This window comes from Mustela erminea, chromosome 4, assembly GCF_009829155.1.
Source record: "Mustela erminea isolate mMusErm1 chromosome 4, mMusErm1.Pri, whole genome shotgun sequence".
In the NCBI taxonomy this organism is placed as follows: domain Eukaryota; kingdom Metazoa; phylum Chordata; class Mammalia; order Carnivora; family Mustelidae; genus Mustela; species Mustela erminea.
Window position 1 is genome coordinate 123,757,155 of NC_045617.1, and position 10,366 is coordinate 123,767,520.

General features: G+C 42.6%; 1 long non-coding RNA gene across 1 annotated transcript; it reads right to left on the minus strand.

Moving 5' to 3' along the window:
* Window positions 1-580: 580 nt before the first annotated feature.
* LOC116587561 lies at window positions 581-10,164 on the minus strand. Its single transcript, XR_004284522.1, has 3 exons — window positions 9,935-10,164; window positions 6,504-6,507; window positions 581-590 (listed from the first exon to the last, which is right to left on the minus strand). It is a non-coding gene; the product is annotated as an uncharacterized LOC116587561 (long non-coding RNA).
* Window positions 10,165-10,366: the final 202 nt, after the last annotated feature.

Below are 10,366 nucleotides of genomic sequence, written 5' to 3' on the forward strand. Positions count from 1 at the left end.
TCCGAGGGCAATGCTCTAGCAGACCACAATAGTCGTTTCCAACTCATTTGCCCTACCTTAGAACAGGCGAAGCTGTTCCATAGCAAATGGCATGTGAATTCTAATACTTTAAGATATAGATTCCATATCACCAAAGAACAGGCAAGAGATATAGTAAGGACCTGTGGGAATTGTGCCACATTACTCCCTCAGCCTTCCTTAGGGGTAAATCCCAAAGGCCTTCAAGCTAATCACCTATGGCAAATGGATGTCACACATGTACCTGAATTCGGGCAACAAAAGTACGTACATATATCAGTGGACACTTATTCGGGTATCATAATGGCTACTCCCCTCACAGGGGAGAATTCAAAACAAGTCATCACACACTGCCTACGATGCTTCGCAGATTGGGGTATCCCAAAACAAATAAAGACAGATAATGGACCTGCATATACATCAAAATCTATCCATCAATTCCTAAGTCAATTTGGTATAGTCCATACTACAGGTATACCTTACAATCCACAAGGTCAAGGAATAATTGAACGCGCCAATGGAACCTTCAAATGATGCTTACAAAAAATAAGAAAAGGGGGAATAGGGGATGACTACAAGTCACCCCGTGATCTTACATCTCTCACCCTTTACATTTTAAATTTTTTGTCCTTGGACCATAATGGTACATCTGCAGCAGACAGGCATGCGGCGGTTACCGAACGCACTCTAGCCCAGGCAAAGTGGAAGGATATACTCACGGGCCAATGGAGAGGCCCTGACCCGGTCCTAAGATGGCACCGAGGTTCTGTTTGTCTTTTTCCACAGGATGCCCAAGTGCCTATCTGGGTCCCGGAGCGACTGATTAGAAGAATCGATCAACAAGGCCCGCCCCGTCCTGATGCTTGGCCTGATAGCGATCCTGGCGCCACCAGCATCCCTTCAACAGATGCACCAATGGGCAATAGTGAAAGCCTGGCCGTTCCCCATGCCACTGACGAATGAGTCCGCCATCCTCCCTCCTGTAACAATTCGCCTGTATTGCTCTCAAGACATAAAAGAGACTTTGGGATCACTGCAGCCATTATTGCGGCTGTAGCAGCCTCTGCAGCTGCAGCAACGGCAGCGGCTGTAGCTCTCACCACATCTGTAACAAGTGGACATTCTCCAGAAACTATTGATGACCGGATGCATCCAATCACTTTCTGGACTTTGCATAACCTCCGTGGCCTATAATGACCTTTCTATTGCTGCTAATCCGTGGAAAGAGTTAAGCAGATAAGATTGACATAGCTCCATTACGGGATTGGGTATCTGTTGTAAATCCTTATGTTCCGCTGTTTTGCATCATTACATAAACAACAATGTAGGCAACAGTTGGCGCTAGTACAAGCTTGCATGGCACTGGAAGCTGGTACATTTCCCCAAATCTGGCTGGCAGCGCTAGATCGGTAGTCAATGACGGGTAAGATTGGCTGCATGCACATAGCAACCTAAGCCAGGAGTTCTCCAACCAGGGGGAATTATCCGATGACGGGTAAGCATGTTCATGGCAGCTGACAACCTAAGACAGGCACGATCTCCTGCCTTGCATGCCTAATATAAAAGAAAAGGGGGAGATGTCGGTGCCCGAGCGGCTTGTAGCGTATGCGCGGTGATGCTTTTGGGCTCCGCCGTGCCCGCTCGTTGCCTCGGCCGCCGCTGCTTCAAGCCGTTGCCACCGCCAGGTGGCGATGATGCGGAGCTGCTCCGGCTGGGCCCGTGGGGGCCTCGGGCGCCGCATGACTTTTTCGGTGCCCGAAAGTAAACACGCCATTAAGATGGCGGCTGGATGCGAGCCAGTAGGCGGAACTTAAGATTTTGTATCTATGTGGCTGCGAGTGATTGGTTGTGCAACCTTGGTATATATAGACATGCACGGGCGGGGGAGGGAGAGATCCCAACAGCCACCCAGAAATAAAGCTTGCTTCGCTGAGGTCTCCTGGTCATTCTTGCTGGCGAGAGCGACAGCCCAGCATTGGGCTCTCTGCTCAGCAGGGAGCCTGCTTCCCCCTCTCTCTCTCTGCTTGCCTGTCTGCCTGCTTGCGAACTCTCTCTCTCTCTCTCTGTGTCAAATAAATAAATAAAATCTTTAAAAAAATTTTTAGAAAAGAAAGGTATTTTATATTTAAATTTTATTTTATATTTTACTTAGTTATAAAATAGAATATCACAGTTAGTTTCTCTAAGTTTGCCCTTATTGTATAAATTTTTTAAAATTTTTTGTTTTGTTTTTTTTTTAATTTTTCATTAACATGTAATGTATTATTTGTTTCATGGGTACAGGTCTGTGAATCATTAGACTTATATGATTCACATCACTTACCACAGCACATACCCTACCCAGTATCCATAACCCAGCCACCATATCTCTCCCCTCCCAGCTCCCCAGAAACCCCTCAGTTAATGGATGAAAGACCTCAGTGTGAGACAGGAATCCATCAAAATCCTTGAAGAGAAAACAGGCAGCAACCTCTTCAACCCCAGCCATAGAAACTTTTTCCTAGAAACATCCCCATTTTATAATTTTTTATTGTTTTCTGGTGCAGAATTTGAATTTATATTCAGTTAGACTTTATATCTGCTTATTTTTTGGCCTTAAGAAAGCCTTTCTGGGGCACCGGAGTGGCTCAGTCAGTTAAGCAACTGACTCTTGCTTTGGTCTCAGGGTCAAGAGATCCAGCCCCACGTTGGGCTCAACACTCAGTACAGAGTCTGGTTAAGACTCTCTCTCCCTCTCCCCACCCACCCTTTTTCTCTCTCTCTCAAATAAATAAATAAATATTTTTTTTTTTAAAAAGAAAGCCTTTCCTGCTCCTGAAGTTATTAAGACATTCTCTCCTTCTTAGTAATTTTAGTCTTTCTTAGTAATTTTAAAATTAAATGCTTTACAGTTAGATATGTAATCTGTTTGAAATTTTAAAATTAAATGCTTTACAGTTAGATATTTAATCTGTTTGAAACTTACTTTAGTGTATAAGGTGAGGGAGGGATATAATTTGCATTGTTCATCTCAATCCAAATATTCCAATACTATTTTTGGACTATCCATCTTCTCACCACTTTTTTTTTAAAAAAGATTTATTTATTTGAGAGAGAGAGAGCGTGCACCTGCATGCATGTGAGTGGGACAAGGAGCGGAAAGAGAGAAACCCAAGCACAGAATCCTTGCTGAGCACAGAGCCTGAGGTGGGGCTTACCACACAGACCCATGAGGTCATGACCTGAGGAGAAACCAAGAGTTGGTCCTTTAACCAGCTGAACCACCCAGGTGCCCCTCACCTTTAAATATCTGTATACAGCAAATTCCCAAAAGATACAAGAGTCTGTGCTTGAAATTTTTTCTGCTCCCATTAATCATTTTTTTTACATCAACTGTTTTACTTACTGTTGTTTTATAATATCTTGCTATCTTGTAGGGAAAATACCCCCTTTTTGTTATTCTTCCTCAAAATTCTTTTATTCACCCTCTCATATACATTTGCAAACAGTTTCATGTTCTAAGAAAATCTTATTAGCTTGATTGTGTTTTATTAACTTGATAGATTCATTAGAAAATCATGAGTGTCTTTATAATATTGAAGCCTCTTTTTTTAAAAAGATTTTTATTTATTTGTTTGAGAGAGAGAGAGCATGAGCTGGGGTCTGGGGTAAGAGGGAGAGGGAGAAGCAGACTGAGCCAGGTGCCTGCTCCCAGGCTAGATCCCAGGGCACTGGGATCATGACCTGAGCCAAAGGCAGATGTTTAATATACTGAGCCACCCCGGGGCCCCAGTATTGATGCTTCTTGCCTATTAACCTGGTATAGCTTTCTCTTTAGTCAGATTTCCCTTTTATGGCTTTCAGGAAAGCTCTGTAGTTCATGCAATTTTTTTAAAGATTTACTTATTATTTTAAAGGCAGAGGCAGAGGGAGAAAGAGTCCCAAGCAGACTCCGTGCTGAGCACAGAGCCCTTTGTGGGGGTCAATCTCACGACCCCAAGATCACGACTGGTGCCAAAAACCAAGAGTCAGGCGCTTACCAATGGCACCACCCAGGCATCTCAGTTCTTGCAATTTTTAAACAATGTTATTGAATTTATCTCCAGTAAATTTATAGCTTTATTTGTTACTGTATAAATTTTTTTAATAAATCTTATTTATTTAATGGAGAGAGAAATCACAAATAGGCAGAGAAAGAGGGAGAGGGAGAAGCAGGCTCCCCGCTGAGCAGAGCAGAGAGCCTGATGCAGGGCTCAATCCCAGGACCCTGAGACCATGACCCTGAGACCATGACCTGAGCCGAAGACAGAGGCCTAACCCACTGAGCCACCCAGGAGCCCCTTTATTTGCTACTGTAAATGGGATTGTTTCCCCTCCCCCCTTGGTTATTGCTGGTCTATAAGAAAGCTGTTGGGGCTCCATTTGTTGAGCTTTCTCTCTCCTCCAAAATGAACTCACTTATGTTCTAATAGTTTCTCAGTTGACTCACTTGGATCTAAGCCTACCTTATTGTCTAAGCTCAGAATAAATTCTAAACGACAAGTTGTTAAAATAACTTATTTAATGATGGATGACCTTGTAGATATCCAAGTCAGCAACCTGAGCCTGTGTTCCACATTCTGGGGGTACACAACACAGGAAACTAAACTGTGGGGTGCTTACCATACAAGCTTTAGCTTGTCACTGATAACACTGGGTTTTCTTCTCTATTCTCTTCTAACAGCAGAAACAACAAAATCTCCTCTGGCGCACTTTAGATAGTTGGGGTTCAGGTTTTAATATAGCAAGTCCAGGGGCACCTGGGTGTCTCAGTGGGTCTCTGCCTTCGACTCAGGTTATGATCCCAGGGTTCTGGGATCAAGCCCTGCATCGGAGCCTCTCTGCTCAGGGGGGAACCTGCTTCTCCCTCTCTCTCTCTGCCTGCCTCTCTGTGTACTTGTGATCTCTGTCTGTCAAATAAATAAAGAAAATCTTTAAAAAAAAATATATATATATGGAGATATCTATCTATCTATCTATCTATCTATCTATCTATCTATCTATATCTATCTCCATCCCTCTGAACAGATTTTTCTCTCAAAGTCCGGGGCAAGAAATCAATTGTTACGTATGTATTCACTAAAAAAGCGGCTGGAAGATGCTGAGCACTGTGGCCCATGAGATCAAGGCACCAGCACACACTTGTGAGTGGTGAGCTCCCAAGGCTGGAGGAAATTTCTAGAATAAAGTGCTCATTAGAGAGCCATACCTTTTCTCCTGTTTCCTTACCTCTCTGCACTGCCCTCTTGTATCCACAGCATTGGAAATGCTTTTAGCAACACACCACACGGAATCACCACAAATTATGTGATTCTCTTGGTGGAAAACCAAACACTGTGTAAAAACTGTGGTTTTCTAGTTCATGCTTCTGGATGGAAAATAATTCAAAATAAGCTGATAGGAGTAGCCAAGAGAGATTTAATCTTCTGTTTGGAAAAGAAGATATATATAATATATATATATCTATATATATAATATATATATCTTATATAGAATATATATATATATTCTATATAAGTGAGTAGAGGAACCTTTAAGAATTATTCATGTTTAGGGGCACCTGGGTGGCTCAGAGTGTTAAGCCTCTGCCTTTAGCTCAGGTCATGATCTCAGGGTCCTGGGATGAAGCCCCACATCAGGTTCTCTGCTCAGCGGGGAACCTGCTTCCCCCTCCCTCTTTCTGCCTGTCTCTGCCTACTTGTGATCTCTGTCAAATAAATAAATAAATAAAGATTTATAAAAAAATAATTATTCATGTTTACATATATGCACCAGAATGCCATATCCCTTGTCAAATAGGCTTCAAATCAACAAAAATGATAATATTTTACTTAAGTTTTTTAATTCCTCTGTTAACATTTTGGAATACATCATTTTAATGCACATCTGCAAATTTGTAATCACTTCATGTGAGACAAGGAATGCTTAAAAACGCAACCAGGGGCACTGGGGTGGCTCAGCGGGTTAAGCCTCTGCCTTTGGCTCAGGTCATGATCTCAGGGTCCTGGGATCGAGCCCTGCATCAGTCTCTCTGCTCAGCCGGGAGTCTGCATCTCTCTCTCTCTTTCTGCCTGCCTCTCTGCCTGCTTGTGATCTCTCTCTGTGTCATATAAATAAATACAATCTTTAAAAAAAAAAGGCAACCAAAAAACATTTACAGTTTTGGACAGGAGTTTCCCTCACGTTTGGATAAGGATGCAAATTCAACTTCATAATAAATTACAGTGCATCATAAAGATTAAATGCACTCAGGGATTGTGTTCTCTCCTTCCTCCACCCTATCCTACACACAGCTGCCGGACTAATCCTCCAAAAGCACCAATTTTCATGTGTTGCTTTTCAAAACTAGCTTCTTGGCTTCCTGTTGCCTGAAAAAAATAGTCTCAAATGCTTTTGTCTGGCATTCAGGGCTCTCTAGGATGGGCACTCTGGCCAACACATCACTCGGCTCGTTTGTTCCACCACACACAACTGGATCTCGGGCTAGTTATTCAGAGACCCACCTCCTCACCGACCCAGCAAAGGCCTCGTGCATCTACTAAACTCACGGCTCACTCAGTGATGTTCTCAAAGGCCGTTAGTGGGTGACATGCCAACTGCTAGAGTCAGGAGCCAGGGTGAAGTTGCCGCCACCTAACTGCATGGACTGAAAGCAGGAACGTTGATTCTCCAGGAGAAAACTGGGGCATTGTTATGAGAAGGCAGATGGCAAAGCCACCCAGGTTCCCTATGACTGCTTTAACACACTCTGGACAAAATTGAAGGAGACAAGTGAACGTATTAACTCCCACTTGGGCTGTAGCAAGCAAATGCAACTGAGGGAAGGCATTGCCTTGTTCTGGAACAAACCACTTAGCTCCAGCTACTTTTATAAATAAATCAGACCCTGTACAGGAGCCCACTTAGCTGGGTTCATTTGTATACAATGTCCATACCCTCAGGAATATTAACATTTTATCTCAGATTGCATTAATTTAAATAAAACTTAACAAAAATGGTGTGAAATAAACAAAAACACCATATTCTGTGATGAATCAAATGAAATACATTTTCAGTTGCTGTTTTCCCCATTTAAAGATAAAATTTCTGATAACTGTTATTATTTGTGAAAAGACACAAGACCAACAGTTTGTGTGTATGTGTGTTTTGGTTTTTGGTTTTTGGTTTTTTTCTTCCCCTTAAGGCTATAGCCATATTGTCACTAATAAAGATCTCAAATTTGCCTGGAAGCTTTCATGGCAAATTGTCAGTCTGAGGGTAGTCACCACCCAGCCAAATGGCTTTATACATCATCACTGCCTTTCTTCCACACACATTCTCTTCCTGGTTTAAACATTAGTTACCCTGGTTCTACACTGACACAGTATTTGCATCTCTCTCCTGTCCATAACTCCTAAAAGTTGGAGACCTCTCACTTTGGTTTTCCCAGAGCATGACATTTTATTTGGTGCTTGGGGGGCAATGGGCAGTTCAAGAAGTATGTTAATACTATCACTCAATGTATTGATCCATGCTATGCACCATCAGTGTAGTAAATACCGCTTGTTTCTTGTAACAAAGGCTGTAGGAACTTCTCCCAAGGATCGGAATTCCAAGGACAGAATGAAGGCCAGAAGGGAGCTGGTATATTTGTACCTACTTTGTGAGAGACACTGGTTTAGGTATTTTTATGTATACATTATACCACTGAACTTTCATAATCCTGCAAATTCTTACATGCTTGGGTTTATATGTAGCAAGTTTAGTAAGCCACCCAAATTCACAGTGACAGGCCCGTGAGTCAAACACAGCATGCTTGACTGCATGATTGTGAAGTCCACTAGCCCCATATATCATGAGCCTGAGATTCATGAGTGTGTAGGTGCTATCAGGAAATGTCAAAAATGCCCATTTCAGGGACACATGGATGGCTCAGTTGGTTAATTGTCTACCTCCGGCTCAAGTCATAATCCCAGCATCCTGGGATCGAGCCCCCCATCAGGTTTCTTGCTTACCAGGAGCCTGCTCCTGACTCTGCCTGCCTCTCCCTCTGCTTGTGCTATCTCTCTGACAAATGAATAAATAAAATCTTTTGTAAAAATCTTGCTAAAAAGGCCCATTTTAAAGAATGTTTTAAAACATTGTTTGGACAGCAATAAAAGCGAAAGCAGAATGACATAATGTAACGACAGATAGTTTATATGGGAACCCTTTGGGTACTCTGGTGGATGAATGTTTTTTTTTTTTTTTTAAAGATTTTATTTATTTATTTGACAGAGAGAAATCACAAGTAGATGGAGAGGCAGGCAGAGAGAGAGAGAGGGAAGCAGGCTCCCTGCTGAGCAGAGAGCCCGATGCGGGACTCGATCCCAGGACCCTGAGATCATGACCTGAGCCGAAGGCAGCGGCTTAACCCACTGAGCCACCCAGGCGCCCAAGGATGAATGTTTTTAAATTAGTTTTTTGTGGACATGGGATGGGGAGTTAGAGAGGAGAAGGGAGTTGGGGGAAATTGGAAGGGGAGCTGAACCATGAGAGACTATGGACTCTGAAAAACAATCTGAGGGTTTTGAAGGGGCAGGGGGTTGGGAGGTTGGGGTACCAGGTGGTGGGTATTATAGAGGGCACTGCTTGCATGGAGCACTGGGTGTGGTGCAAAAAGAATGAATACTGTTATGCTGAAAATAAATAAAAAATAAATTTTAAAAAATTACTTTTTCGTAAACGGCAATAAAAGAAAAGCACTCCCATTTATAGCGTACACTTTATGGTTCACAAAGCACGTGGCAACAATAAAAATAATGATGGGTTACCGTTACAATTCATAGAAAAGGAGGTACAGGGAAATTGAATGAAAGGGAATAACAAAGTAGGTTCATAAGTCAATCTTCTTTGTAAAAAAATTAACCTAAAAGTGCGTTTCTGCCACCTCTCTCCTGTTTGATATGATAAAGAATGACCACAATACATGAATTATAGTTTGGGGTTTTGAAAAGCATAATACCTTTATACCAACACTTGAGCTTTTATTTATTTATTTATTTATTTATTGCTAACAAGATAGCTCGATTTGATATGCGGTTCCTGACAACCAACCTCAGAAGTAATTCCATCTTCATGAGAAGTCAGAAAGAACCACAAACCAAACCTCAAAATAGATTCAAAGAGAAAATACTCTTAAAAAATTTCCCTTCCTGGGGCACCGGAGTGGCTCAGTGAGTTAAAGCCTCTGCGTTCGGCTCAGGTCATGATCCTAGGGTCCTGGGATTGAGCCCCATGTCTGGCTCTCTGCTCAGCGGGGAGCCTGCTTCCACTTCTCTCTCTGCCTGCTCTCTGCCTACTTGTGATCTCTGTCAGTCAAATGAATAAATAAAATCTTAAAAAAAATTTCCCTTCCTATCAGAAGCAGACCAAAGAGAAGTGTATCCTCCCAGTAACAAATTCCCCCGAAAGCTTCATCTAAAAGGTTGTACTTTCTTCAGACACCCAGCAAGATCTTCTTCTCTGGGCCTGGTATTTCCTCAATGGCCTATTCCAGAGAATAAGACACTAAACTACTGAGCGCCATGCGCCTCAGAACCACGAAAGAGATGATGAGGGGCACAAAGCACGCCTCTGGTCACCAAGAGGGTATGTAAACGTTTGCTGCTTTTCTGCATTTTTCAAAGCTGAGTTTTTAGCTGGAGGCCGCTCCTTTAGGATAAATTGCTGATACCGTATAGTAAAAGCTATTATATGATCTTTTACAAACCATTTCCTATCTTTGCATTCTCATGTGCCAAGACAGACAGGGATTATTTAAAACCCTGAAGAGAGTGCTATTGCATTTAAATTGCCTGTAACCTTCGTGTAATAGATTTATGATTGATGATAGATTTAGTTAAAATATAACTATCTTAAGTATTTATTCTCGGTAAACGATTTCAACCTATGCTCACTTAAGTAACTTGGTGCATAATCCCTTTTCAATTAAACCATAGTGCAAGGACCAATGCCGCGTTTCCGAGAGAACCCCAAGCTGTTTTTCTAGAATGGCCCAATGCGTATATATCAGGCGTCCTCTTTTCACTCCCTTTGTGGAGCACCTACCCTGGAGGTCATGTAATAACCAATGAACAAAAAACAAACAAAGCACCCAAACATCCAGGTCGAAGTTATTCCCACGTGCCATCATGCCATGGCGGACCCTGCCTGGAGAAGAGGAGACTGCTCAAACAGATTGCGGGCAGGCATCTCAGCCCAGGCCTGTGCTGGGGAAGCTGGTTCCCGGCTTCCGGCGCAATCAGGAAGCCAGAGAAATGACCCGAGAGTGCAGCCGGGGTGTAGGGCTGATGATCTTTTCGCAGCCAGG